This window comes from Andrena cerasifolii, chromosome 2, assembly GCF_050908995.1.
Source record: "Andrena cerasifolii isolate SP2316 chromosome 2, iyAndCera1_principal, whole genome shotgun sequence".
Classification (NCBI taxonomy): Eukaryota; Metazoa; Arthropoda; class Insecta; order Hymenoptera; family Andrenidae; genus Andrena; species Andrena cerasifolii.
In genome coordinates this window covers 23101190-23115878 of record NC_135119.1, presented here as the reverse complement: position 1 = coordinate 23115878, position 14689 = coordinate 23101190, and the positions used below count along the sequence as shown (strand labels likewise).

Genomic DNA, 14689 nt, shown 5'->3' with positions numbered 1-14689 from the left:
CGTTTCTTTCCCGACGTCGTCGATCCCCCACCGCGACCGCGGAGATTTCGAGTTCGCGATTATGTAGGGAACTCGGCCGCGACGTTAACGATCCCCCTTTAACGAAGTCCGCGAAACATCCTTAAACGAAGGGGATAGGAGGCCGATGGGACGTCGGAGCAAGTTTCGTCGGAGGCGGAGGGGTCCGCGAAAGAAACTTCTCAGAACTGAATTACTGCAGCGTCGGGAGCGGAAATTCGTGTTTCGAAGGCTTTGTAGTTCTTACGCCGCCGGGGACAGTCGATAAGAAAACACCAATTAAAGGGAGTCGCTCGACGAAAATAATTAGCCTCCCTCTCCCGCTCCTTCGACCGATGACACCCTCCACCCTTGGACGTGCGCGGAGGAGATTCCCCCAGGTCGTGCGGAACCCCCGACGAAGCCCTTTTTCCAAGCGTCGCCTCCCCTTCTTTTTTCCCTCCGCCCTCGGCCGTCGAGGAGAGATTCAAGGAAGCGCAATCAATTTTCCGGGAAAGTTGGCTTCAGCCACGAAGGAGGGCCGAGCTGGCTAACCTCGACGGATAATCCGAGCACCGTGGTCATTAATATGGCGGACAAGTTGATCCCCCGTGAAAAAATCGCCCGACCACCGGCGAACCGCTCCGCCGCGGGTCGATCGTTCCCTTCTCCTTGGCTGCCGGCCTCTCCACGGCCCCGAATATCTCGTCGTGCCTGCAGGGTGTGGTCACCGTCACCGGCACTAGTCGAAGAAAGGAGGATGATAAAGGGGTGGTGTTTTTACCGCTCGACCATTCCCTTTCTTCCCGCGAATTGACGGACGCCGGGGACACAGAGATCTGCCGGCGGATTTGCGGTTTTGTCATCATCCAGGCGGAAAACGCCTCTGGGAGGCGAGTCGGCTCAAAGCATTCCCGTGTAACGTTTCAATGGCTGTCCTTTTTCCCCCTTTGAGGTGGAGCAGATTTTTGTAATACTTCACGGCTGGTTTGATGAATGCTGAGTGACTTTTGGCGAGCGCTCCCTGCGCAGCTGGATTGCCACGGGATAGGGGCGGGGGTTGCAATGGTCAAGAGTGGATTTTAATCTTGGATTCTGTCGTTTGTGGAGCCTCGTCCGTATAGTTTCATCCGGGACCGGTGGGACGCGTGCAGCCCGTTCCCTTTTAATTTTAGGATTCATCGCTGACGATCAAAGGCAGATTTAAAAGGGCTGTTTCGTCAAGGGGAAATTATTTTCGCGTACGCGCCAGGCGGAGGTGATTCTTATAATAGCATCTTGTGTTCCCGAAATCCTATGGAATTTCTGCAGCCTGTACGAGTCGCTTCATCCGTTCGCAGCTTCTGCACGTCGCACAGTGGGACGGATCGACGTTTAGGTAGGCATTCAGTTCTTTTGTTACATATTTCATCATTTAATGATTATAATCTAAGATTGCAGGTAATATATTGTATAATAAATTCAATAATCATTATTTTTCTCGTCGCTCTTTTTAATAATGGGACTATAATACGAAAATGGTAACAGAAAATCTTAATTTGGCAATAGAATATAAGTGTTTATATTTTTCATTACAAGAAAAAGACTAACTAAAACTATTTCAATGTGTAAAAGCTGATAATTTTCTAAAATTGGAAATCTAAATTTTTTTTAGAATATTTAACTGAGGAAGCCCTGAACACCTGAAATAATGATTTTAAAAACTACTGCGAATTATACGCAAAAAGAGCAGCCGAAAAATGACAAACCAAGATGTTCTAAATAATTTATTAATAAGCCCCGATCCATATATATGGATGTATATATATGGAAATCCACATGAAGGGACTCTTGAAGTTCCATTATTAAAAAGAGCGACGAGAAAAAAAATGATTATTGTATTTATGATACAATATATTACCTGTAATCTTAGATTATAATCATTAAATGATGAAATATGTAAGAAATGAACTGAATGCCTACCTAAACGTCGATCCGTTCCACTGTGCGTCGCTTTATATGCTCGACGTAAAACATGCAACCGAGAGCCACACCTTATTCTAATTCCCCGCTGCAACGTAGAACAGCTTTGCCCGCGAGAAATTTGGAGAAAGAAAAAAATGATAGAGACGTTTGTTCCTCCGAACAGAGGAACGTTACCGTTTCCGACCGCGTTACACGGAGAGCCCTGGATCTCATTTCCATTCACCCCTTGTCCGCGCAATTGAGTGGCTCGTAATGTTACATGGGATTTGCATACGCTCAATGGGGGCGCGCGTTCCTCCGCAATTTTTCCTGCAAAAAATCATCAACTGCAGGCAAAGAGACCGCTGGCCTATTCGTCATGATTGCACGCGAACGTTTGTCTTGGCGGAATCGCGGTAATTATGCTTTTTAGAGGGTACCATGAACTCTCGCGACCTCAACACGCACGCAGCAGCCATTCGCCCACGAAATCTACACTGCTCGACACTATACTTTGCCGAATATATGATTATGTATGTATTAATTACAAATAAATGCCCAAGAAAGGGCATGTACAATCTTCTTAAAAATAATGTTTGCGGTAAATAAGGCGGAGAAAGCGATTTGAATACACGAAATTTACACATGTAGGGATGGCTGAGAGTGAGTGGGAAATTGAGTAGACAGGGCTTGGAACAGATACTTTAATTAAAAGAAATAGTATTTACTTGTGCAGACACGAAGTAGACCCGATGGCAACCGATCACAGAATGATCTTCCGCCCTCGGGCCGACTCGCACTTTGTCCTCGCTTTTAGTAAAGAATTTTGTTTAAAAGCCTACTTAAATCTACACGCCATCTACCACATAATAGTATTTTTCAAAAAAAAATTGAATGCACTAGGAGTGCTAAAAAAGTTATTTGAATTTCAAAAGTGTGCGAAGTCACCCCAGTTTACGGTAATTGATAATTTAAAACAATGCCGTCTATGAATCAGATGACACACTATTTATTTCGCATGAATTTCGCGTAACTTTTCACGTGACCGATCGGCAAAAAATAGCGTCCAGCAGTGTATCCACCTTTTCGACGATTTTTCGTTACACCAGAATACCAATGGACGTAGAGCGTTTCAACTTCGTAGTTGGGAAATATTCGCAGATTTGACGGAAACACTTTTCACCAAAATAGGCAAATCCGAATTCAAAAAACAACGAAACACGCGACCCGTTGAATACGACTTCAATCGGATGCCGGCCGTTTTGTCGCGCCCGATAGAAATGGCCCGGTGTAACGCAATTACGCGCGTCTCTATTGGATCGCAGTGGAAGCAGAACATTCGCTGTAACGAATACATTTCACTTTTGCCGGTTTTTACTGTTAAAAGGATTCGCCTGGGCACGCAGGATGGGCTCGTGTTTCATTGGCGATCGACTTCCTACCGGCTATCAATTCTCATTAGATCCTCCCCTTTCGCTATTCGACGCTCGTTAAGAGGAGAATCTTCCACGGACGGTTAATCCCATAGTTAAAGCCGCAACTCCTGGGCCTCGATTTTTCATCGTGCCTCCGCGAAGAGTGTCTTTCTAATCCGTCCCGGATTCCCGCGTCGTTCAGGCAACGCGGATGCTTTGAGTCCCCAAAATTCTGGCACGATTAATCGTCGACGAGCTTTCTATTATATCCGAGAACTGCCGCTACTTATCGCTCAGCCCTCGGCAACAAGCGTCTGCTCGGAGCGCAGCTTCTTGTAACAGGACCGAGCTTCTTGATAGGGTCTCGCAGCTTCGAAACCGTCGGCCCCGTAATTAATTTCCGCTCCGAATGCGAGAAATTAATCGGCTGCGGATCGTGACGGGCCCGCGCTGGAATTCGTTTACGCTTAACGGCCGCGGTTGTGTACGAAATACGCTCCGTCGGAAAGGGGATGCTCGTCCGCCTTCTTCGGCCCGTAGATATTCCCGGAATGGGGGTTGGCTCCTTTCTTGCCACACGGGCTGATGCAATCGCCGCGCTACGATCCATATTTCACGTGGTTTATAACGAAGGAGAAGGGGCACTTTGCTGCGTTACGGTAAACAGCTCCGCGTTAAGTAGTAACGCGCCGCCTGTAGTCAGCCAGTGGTAAGGGTCAACGCTCCTCGCCATTCGATACCGCCCCAGGGTTTGTTCGCGTTAACGCCCGTCGTTCTGGCTGCCCTCTCCTCAAACACGCGTATTTCATCAAGATTCTATTATTCAGAGTGAAAATTTACGATAATAATCGGCAGCGGCTCGAAAAACCGTATTTGCACGCCTGTGTGCAGCTTGTCGAGTCTACCCGTCGGTTTGTAGCAATTTCGAATAATAAATCCCTTCTAACGACTGGATTTAATAATCGAAGAGAATGTCGTTACGGCAGGTCGATCGAAGGGAATCCTGCTTTCAAGTTCGTTGGATGCCACACGGAACTAATGACGTTCGCGAAACTGGCGTTCCGCGCGCTGAATTTCAATACACGTCGGCGATCAGCGGCCGTGCTGGACGCTCGACGGAGTTAATCAATAACAAATACCAGTGAACAGACCTCATAAATTTTTCGGTCCTGGCCACTTTGATGCCATCCAAGCGAAATTTCGTATCCCTGCGCCCGAGGGTCGATTCACGGAGGCCGCTCGACCGTGCCGTTTACGAGGGAAGTGTGTCGGCCGATTCGAGGGCAGTTTTCCGTGAAACGCGTCGAAAATTCAACGCGCTCGATAACTTTCTACTGGAAATGTCGATCACCCCTATTAAAATGATGAATTAATGCATGAACCGGTCCGAATGGGGCGCGCACATTATCACGGGCAAATGTACCAAAGCGCGGCAATCGAAGATTCAGCGTACTCGCCTGAAAGAGCGTGTAATAATTTAGCTCGTGGCCAATGATTCTGTATGCAACGGCGCGGCCATCATTATAGCGTCTATATTAATGAAGTGAACTTCAGTTAAGCACTCCGCAGTTCTCGCTAGCGCAGGAAGAATTAGAAGAATTCGGAATTGCTTGGAGTTTCGAAAATAGAACCGCTCGAAATACAAGCGCGTCAATATCTTCTTCGCTCTGTGAATCTGTTAACTAGGGTGGATCGAAATATAGGGGCAGAATTTTTTGTTGTTATTCGTGATTTCTAACAGTTGGCGAAATTTGCCTTTTATGATGGTACTTAAGCTGTCAACATCTGAGCTTCAGCAATTAATGTTTCACGGTGCAGTAAGTATCTTAAAAATTATTATTTTTATTTATATTATGAATTTTACTTTGTCATTCGATAGCACTTCTTATTAAAAGGCACTTACGAGTCACTTAAAAATTATTATTTTTATTTGTATTATGAATTTTATTTTGTCATTCGATAGCAATTCTTATTAAAAGGAACTTACGAGTCACTTAAAAATTATTATTTTTATTTATATTATGAACATTTTTCCTGACATTTTGGTTATAAAAGACACTCCAAATGAATGCGACTTTGTCAGATCTGCTGCTCCAGTTCACTACGATAATCAATTTAATATTCTATTTTCGTATTACAATTATTTATATTAACATTGCATTTTTTAAAATATATATACATGATGTTAAAAATTATTATTATGAATTCTATAGTATCATGCTACTTTATATTCATCATTTATTACTCAACTCTAATTTGACTAACATAGTTGGTTAGGAGCTACCTTAAAACTATAAAAAAAATACCACATACAAATTTGTAAGAACATGTTTAAAAAACAAAAAGTTACTCAGTACTTCATGGTTCTTGTGGCACCTGAAGTTTTCTTTGGGGCAGAATCTAGCTTTTGTTGCCTTAATCTGTATCACTAAAGACAAGTGTGTTTCAATATGGAAACAATCACACAATTTTGATTTCTTCGTTCCACCCTACTGTTCACGTCCTCCCCCATTATTTTCCTCACCTTCGGATAAACAACCTAGCCCCCCTCGCATTTATACTACGCTATTGCGCTTAACGATAATTGCCAGCGGACGAATTCCTCTGCAAGTTTCGCGCTATCATAATTTGCCCAAGTTCTCCGGGGCAGAATGCGACCATGGGAACGAAGACAGTGTCGCGAACGAGCTCGTTGGACGATCGACGGTCTTTAACAGCGGCCATTTACCCATACGACACGGACGTCTTGTGTATCGTCCTTTACGATCGTTTTAAAGTACCGCTACGCGTTCCGTGTTACGTCGACAGTGCATAACTGGCCACTCGTATCGCGATAAGGGCGCAGCAGATAACGGTGTGTAAAGGGTGGTTCCGAGGCACCCCTTACGGCCGAGATTTTACTGCCTGATAACGGGCTAATTCCCCCTCTCGAGCCTGGATATATTTCGCGTACACGCCATTAGCGTTGCGGCGTTTAATTAAATAACATTTTCCGAGAGAAATTAATAAGTCCGCGCGTCAGGCTGCGCTAATGGCGTGAGTAAACATTTGTCGTTGAAGCGTTCCTTGCTGTCCTGATGACAATTGGAAAGCTATTAATTAGCGAAGTTGAATCTCCGACGAGAATTCGCTGTGAAATTTTGTATGGCAAGTAGTTATTGGTTTTTAAACGCGAGATCAGAGCAAGCTTTTAAAAATTCGAAAACAAGACGTCGAGGAAGAGAAGGCAGGGGGTCAGAGACAGAAAAAGCTCTCACTTTCTATTTAAAAATAAAGGATATCAAGTTGCTGGTTCTCAACAAATTACATTTCGGTTGCCGAAAAGGATAAGTTGGTCCAGTCGCCCGAGCGGCAACAGCGGAGTTTTGAAATACAGGAGGGTGAATAGAATTCCCCTGATTCGTCGTCGCGTTAAACGCTTCGCGGAGCTTCGATTACTTGCGGCACGGGCGTGGATCGATCCCCGGGCAGAACGCAACGTTATTTGTATTGATAACACATTTGAATGTTGATTAAACGCATCCAGCGTATCTTACCGAAATCATGGGTAGCGATGCGAACGATCAAACTGGAATATAACACGCGCGTTACAGTTTCTGCGGGATTAGATAATGTTTATTGCACCGCGAGCTCCAATGAAGCGTTGAAATTTCAACTGTCAACCTTTCTTTGTTTGCGTCGCGAAGACGTCTGTTTGACGTCTGAGTTCTGACACAAGCTTCGATCGAATAGTACCGGCGAACGTACGCTGCTCGACGTGACAAAGTGCGATTCCGATTGCCGCGCAATTATTGTCAGTTCCCCTGTCGCGCAAGGCGGAAAGCAGTGCTCCGGCGGGAAGAAGAAGCGACAAGAAGGTGGTCGCCGCGAAAGGCAGCATACTTCTGATGGTTCGATTGGAGGCCGTGTCGGTTTCTTGCGACTGACTAACACTTCCTCCCCGACTCGATCATCCGTCATGGTCCGTTTTGCTGGGCTATCGAACGGAGCAGCCACGTTTCTTCGAGGGAAGTCGTGGGATCACGTATACGGACGTGTTGCCGAAGAGTAATGGGCATCGAGTTAGGGGCGTCCGAGTGAGGCATTAATAATCACTATTTCACGCCACTAATTACGGTATATTAATATGGAATTGACAATGCGAGCAATACACCACTCGAATATCAATTGACACGCACAGGGGCGGCCATATTCGCTTTGATTTCAATGAGCTACCGGATACAATGATCTCCCCTTCGGATTTCTTCTGCTCGATAAACCGAAGAGACCGACGTTCACAAATATTCAAGCGTTAACTCACAGTCGGATTAGAAGTCTTCCTAAGGAACTTGGAATCTCCAAGCAGCTGCCGGGTTAATTTTTATTGCGCCCCGTAACGACTAATGGGACCCTTTCAGAAGTCAAGTGCGCAACTATCTCGACGGCACGGTTTGTTTTAATCCGTGTACTGCAGCCGCTTTCACGTGTTTCGCGATCGAGCTTTAATCGCGAAACAGACGTAAGCCGGCGTAATCTTAATGCAGCAACTTTCTTCGAGATCCTCGGCTCGATAATCTTCGAACGTCCCCCCAGGGGGCACGCTGGAGGTCGGGGCTCTAATTGACAAGTACAAGAATCGTCGGCGGAGAGGCGGGGCAGGGAAATCCAATAACAGTAGAAAGCGACATTCCTCCACGGTTCATTAACCGGGACAATTATTATCCGATTGTTGAAAGGGCAAACTCGATCCGTGAGCGCGGATTTCCTAGTTGCCGGCGAGTGTAATTATTCCGCATGCCACTTGATTAGTCTCCGACGAGCTTACCTAGCCCGTCCCTGCACTTAGCCGCCCCTCGCTGCGCGTGTAACGCTCCCCCCACCCCCTCTCGCGCCCCGTGTCCGCGATACACCACAATTTCAACCTTCAACTTGGGGCCGTGACTCTCCACGCGAATACAAATTATTCGAATAAACTCCGCTAATTACTCGCGTTACATTTTCGCCAGTGGAGCGTCGCGTTTTTCCCTGATCCCTGGGCACGTCGCTCCGCGAAATTGCAGTTGTTCTGGCGAGTTGACGCTGATCGGATAACAGGCCAAGGAAAAACATACACGTGCACCCTGCGTACCTACTTTGGATGATAACCGGGCTTGTTAGAATCGACGAAATTAATAAAAAGCTGTTGCTGAACAAATAGTCAAGAATAGATGAGAAGTCAAGTATCTAAGATAATCTTTCCCAACCTTTTTTTAAGCAGCGATCACCTTTTATAATATTCAAGTAACACGCAATCTCCCACCCCGTGTAAGGTAAGATAAATTTAACAAGATAAAGAAAACACATTTAAAATAGGTATCTCAGAATATAATTCTAACTTAATAATATTTAATTATTTTATTTAGTGTGATTGTCGTGCTTGCGTCGAGGTAACCGGCGTCTTTTTTCATAAATGAAAAATCAGTGTTCCAGCATTAATAGAATGGTAATGTAACTGTATTAACATAAATAACTAACAAGGGAAGATCCCGAACCCGAAAATTCAAAAAATTCTGAAACTTTGTGGATATGTAGGGGATTTCCTCCTGATTACAACGCACATTTTGTTTGCTGCCCAAATCCACTAGAAGGGGGTGAAATTAACCCCTGAAAATTCGGCTATTTTCCGATTTTGCGTTATAACTCCCGAACTGTAAGAGATAGAAAAAAAGTTCCAAGACAGAAGTTACTTCTTTTAATTAGATCTAGCATATGATAAGAAAATTATTTTACAGTTCGCGAGTTATAGCACAAATTCGGAAAATAACCGGATTTTCAGGGGTCAATTACACCCCTCTAGAGTGAATTTGAGCAGCAAACAAAAATTGCGCGATAATCAGAAGAAAATTCCCTACATATCCACAAAGTTTCAGAATTTTTTGAATTTTCGGGTTCGGGATCTTCCCTTGTAAGAATCCTCGACTAAAAATAACCACGGCGACCCACTTAGAAAACATTTTAACCCACTTTTTGGAGAATCAATGACTTAAAAGACGAATATAATTCTAATATCGATAATATCTCACGTTTACCGAGTAATACCATCCTCTTACTTCCAATTCAACACTCGATAGCACATCGTCGGGAAAATAATCAATGTCATAAATGTGATCGCGTTGAATATTATTAGCTGCCGTGAATAAATTCGCTCGGCGATCTATTTGCGTCGTTCATCGACGAATTCCAACTGCCTGGCCAAGCGCGGCTCCTTACTACTAGGACGTACTTGGAGCTCTGCAAATAGTAATTGAGCGGAGCGAGTATCGAGCGGATAGATCGGGCCTGGTAATCGTTGTTACAAATGGGTCGCGATTTTCACTGGGTGGGATCGAGGGTCGTGAAACGGGCGAGCAAGAAAAATTCAATTAACGTCGATTTCGTTAAACGAGCCGCATTTAATGCGGCGCTTAAAAGAATCGAATGATAGAATTTTCATGACGGCGACGTCTAATTTCTGACCGAGGGACAATTAAGTGTACTTTTATCGGCACGAATCGGCGGAATCACGGCGATCCAAGGGGACCGTAATGGCGCGGTGATTATACATTTCCTCTGTCCCTAATATTACGAGGCGTTTCTCTCGCGATCTCCGCGACAAATTGCACGTTTCTGCGCGCTCAACGCACTATTAAAAACTCGGGCCACCCTGTCACTCGAACTTCTGTAGCGAGAGAATGTGCTGTAATAGTACTCCGCGAAGTAATCTAGCTATCAAGGTGCAAATTAAAGTCGCGCTGCGAAAATCTCCACGTCCTCGGTAATTACTATTAGACATTTCACAGCACTCCTGCGTTTTTAACCCTTTGACTACTGTGACCGAACTCACACGGTTGCGGGCGTATACGCGTGTGCAGAAAGTCAGTACTCAGAGGGTTACTGGCGAGTTCCAAGCGTCAGTTGAGCACGTAAATAATATAATTCTTGGTTGAATGAAATTCTGTGGAATGTATAGGAAATTCGAACACAGTCGAGTCCAGTTTTTCATTTCCTTTTACCCTAACGCGAGGTAAGGGTGACCAAACAATTATCCCTTCGATCTTATTCCTCAGCCCTCGATTTTCTCTTCGTCTTGTCCCTCTTCATCCCCTCCACCGACCCTCTACCACGCTTCAGTTTCTTTCGAAGGTTCGCCTACACCTATTTCTTCTTACTACCCTTAGGAAGTTCGATTCCTTTGATCAAGGAACTAGGGCTGACGAGGCGGTTCGAGCGGCTAGAACTACTCGACGATTCCTCGACGAGTGTGCAGAAGCGTCTCTCCTTCCGTCGATAAAACGGGCCGAGGATCATTTATTAACTTTAAACTCTCCCGCTGGCTCCCGTGCCGCGGGCAATTATCCAGGCTCGAGTGGCTCGAGTATATTTACAAGCTGTTGTACCGTTAACGATTCGATTTAAATACGAGAGCAGAGGCAGAAGCCTTTTCGAGGCTCGCCTAATTGTTGCTGAGAGGCAGAAATTGGGCCGCGGGATACAGCGATGTTCCGTGAATCGTTCGTTAAATCGCTTCGAAAGGGATCCTTCGCCCCCTTTGTCCCTGTGCTCGATGAAATATTTTTTTTACGCCCGTCCGCGGCTGCAGTCGGAACCTTCGATCGCGGCCGCTGTTGGCTTCGTTTAACGGACCTCGAATTAGAACGAGCAGACGTGACGTCAAACCGTAGCCCCGAGGCCGGCAGGGTCCAGTCGGGAAGTGGTTCTTTCTCGATTATTTAACTTACATCACACTTTTGTGTTTATCGAGCGTTCATCTAAAATCAGACCGAGGAGTAGATACCACTACCCTTATCAGTGGCTCGCCAGAACAGCTTCCAACGCAGCAAACAATGCTCGCGACTCTCCATGTAAGATCGACGGTGAGTCGTAATAAATAGTCAAGGAACTAACACTAGCAGTCAAGGCGAAGCTCCACTGACGCCTTAAAGCTCGAACGTTAAAACTTAGGCGCGAGGACGAAGGGAACAACGGGGTGGGCAGACGGTCGCCCGTGTATCGTAAAAACCGTCGTGGCCCGTGGCAACTTCCTTCTTCACGTTTCAGCCAGCATTAATCCTTCATGGTCGTATGAAAAAAGAGCCGCCCCCTAGCCGGGCTAAGAGGGGGACGAAGTGCGACGGGGATGAAAAAGCTTGAGCCAGGGCTGGCGATGCCGTTCCAAGTTTAATCGTTTTTAAAAACTCCTCGAGAGGAGCGCGCGGCACGGAATTATCCTTGGAGGAAAGGCAGCGAGATATCTCTTGTCTACGAGCCGCCATCCTTTTCCCCCGTGATAATTGGTCCGTGCTTCGACTGCCAGGCAGGGTTAATTACTCGCGAGCGACGGTCATATTCCTTTCACGAACACCGCCGAGAATCGATACCTTAATGGACCGTCGCGAAGGGCCACGAAGGACACAAGTTGTTTCGGATCGCGAGCTCTTAGCCGAATCAATACTCGAAGTTTTCGAAGTTGACGCTTGATGTTTGTCGTATACATATATAGGATTTTAAGAAGCGTAGGTCAATGCGATATCGCAAGGATGTTTGTTAGAATTGCAATTTACCGCGGGTAATAATTGCAGGGCTGTGAAGCCAGGCTTGCAAGGGTGGGAAAATATTGTCCGCGAGAATAATGAAATTTCCGCGACGCTTCGCGATAGAATTTCCCCCGTTTCGAGATCTTTAGAAACGCAATTGGGGAAATTAAGTGTTGCGCGGAAAGATAAATCCACCGAACACGGACGAAACACGGCTGTATCGCGGAGCAGTGTTGTACGGTTAATTATCACAGACGGTTCTATTTACGCTAATTACTTCGGGGGAGCGGAGGTGCAACAGTGATCGATGCACACGGACTCGTAATTAGTGTGTATGTACACGCGTGCATCCACGGAGGAAGCAGCGCAGCTTCGCGGCAACAACGAAACAGAACTAACACGTACAAATAGTATCAGAACTGGCTCGGTAACGATGCAAGCCCGCGAACCGAATTCAATAGAGCCACAGTACATTCTGCAATGGAGCCGGTACAGACATTTATATTTTTTTCCCCAAAAGAGAACCGCCAAACAGAGTATCCTGTACTGGCGACGCGTTGGTAGAATACACAGGGTGATTCAATTAGCCTGACGACTCCGAACAGCTCCGACTGCCGTGAAAGGATACTTCGAGCAAAGTTTGCACGGCGATTCGGCGACGGGGATTACTTTCTATTTAGGAACAAAGATCGTCCCTTTCGAAACGGCGAGACTTTGCTAGTTTAGAAATTACTCGGCAGGCTCTAGGAATTTACAGAACCCGATGAACGCGGTGTCCCAGCGTGTCACGGTATCGTTCGCAGGCCGAGCAGAGGACTCTTCCAACTCGCTGGATCCAGACCGAAATTTCCGCGTATCGGGAGTAGATATCCGAGCGAAAGCATGCGACCTATATATTTGCGGAGGGAAGAAAGCCAGCCGTGGTGCAGCGCGATGCTCGCGAGGCATCTTCCACTTTATGCAACCGCGCTGGAAAGGGCACAGACGAGAGGAAGAATTCTAATACCTTGGAGCGCTGCTTTCAAAGCGGTTTATAAAGGTGTACAAACACGGGTGAACGGGGAAGTGGTGCTGCTGGAGTCGATACTTTTCGAGTCCCCTGTACCATTCGAGGAACCGTGAGACACAGTATTCTTCCATTTGTGTGTCTCGTTGGTTTCAGAGGAATGGCAATAGCGAGACGTTAATCCACGTGTGCTTGATGTCGCGTATCAGTCGAGTTTGTAAAAGCAGCCGAAGGTGAAGACATCCTTCAGCATTCGTCATTAAGGGAGTGTCTTGCTTTATAAGGTCCAAAGAATCGATTTTCTTTTTATTGCCTAAATCGATAGATAAATTATCCAAGAATGTATTCACAAAGTTATAGCGGCCAATTCGAAGTATTTTTACTGCACATACTTGTTGTAATGGGCTTGTCCCGTAAAATAAATATTATTATTATTATTATTATTTTTAAAGATACAGAACCGAGAGCAGGTAAGCGGCGAGCATATGTGTGAGCGCTCGAATGGAAACGGACGAGTGCTTCACCCTTTGACGCGTCCTCATTCGTCGATCATTATAGAAAATCATAGGAAAACACATCCGTCCGATCTATGAAGACCTTTCAACGACGAGCTTCTGGAACGATGTTCAGGCGGACACACGCAAAACCCCAACGAATCGTTCAATGCAACGGCGTGGCGCATGACTCCTAAACATTTAAATTCAGGCAACAAAATCATTGAAATTGCCGCCTACATGGCTGCAGGCATATTCAATGAAGGTTATTCAGCAGTTTTAATTACAATGCAGTTGTTGCATTTGAATATTGGCCAGCAGTGCAAAACGTTCGCCGGTACCACTGACGCGCAGCGACTCGCGCGGGAAGACAAGCGCCAAACATACAGCAGCAAGGAGGCTCGTACGGCTCGTAGGATTGAGCAAATGCAACAAAATAAATTTTTTGAACAGTCGGAAGGGCTATTATGTGGGGCAGGAATAGCTGATTAGCAGATCACTGGTGTAAGTAACCAATAATTAATATTTTCTCCTACGGAAAACTTTAAAGCGCGATTTCTGCAGTTTTCATTTTTACGATTCTTTAAAATTGGCGGGCGTGATAGCAAAAAAACTACGTGGCCTATTGAATTAAACCAAAGCTTATGCTCTTCAGTATTAAATTCTTTTCTATGTGAACTGAAAAGATTGTTAAAAAATTCTTTTTAAATAATTTTTATACCACGTTAAAGTCAAATGTTGCTTTTAGAAAATAGACATTCTTCTTATCAAACTAAAAAAAATTATGATTTCGCGCTTTTTCAGCTTTTTCTTAGTTCACGCAGAAGAAAAATATATGAGCATTAAAAACCATTTCGATTTTTTCATTTCAGACAAGAATTACAACCAGAATCCTGCCCGACAATTGGAGACTGCAGTGGCAAAGCGCTCCGAGAATCGGCTGATGAATCTGCCATATTTTACAATTTTGTCACAACAAAAATTTTTTTGAACTCATCGAATATATGTTTAAATATACCTAAAAGTTTACGAAGATCAATTGTTCCTTTCCCTTTGAAAGAAATTCGCGAAAAAATCATTTTTTTGAACTTTGTAAAGCAGGACACTCCCTTAAGAGCTTCGAAACGTATTATACTTAGGGTAGCTTTTGGACATCGGTAGGATCGTCGGGGCGTTTCGGAGGTACAAGCTTGCGAGTGTTGGAAGAAGCATTTGTTAGCTCGTGCCTTCCAGTTTCAACCGGTACTGCTTCAGACACTACTTCAGAGTGCCGCAGGTACTTTGTTATATCAGTTGCAGCAA

At 45.3% G+C, this 14689-nt stretch overlaps 1 protein-coding gene across 4 annotated transcripts in view; it reads right to left on the bottom strand.

Annotated features, from left to right (window-relative positions):
• Positions 1-14689, bottom strand: part of LOC143378950 (agrin) — a 379111-nt gene that overhangs the window by 148776 nt on the left and 215646 nt on the right. The window lies entirely within an intron of this gene.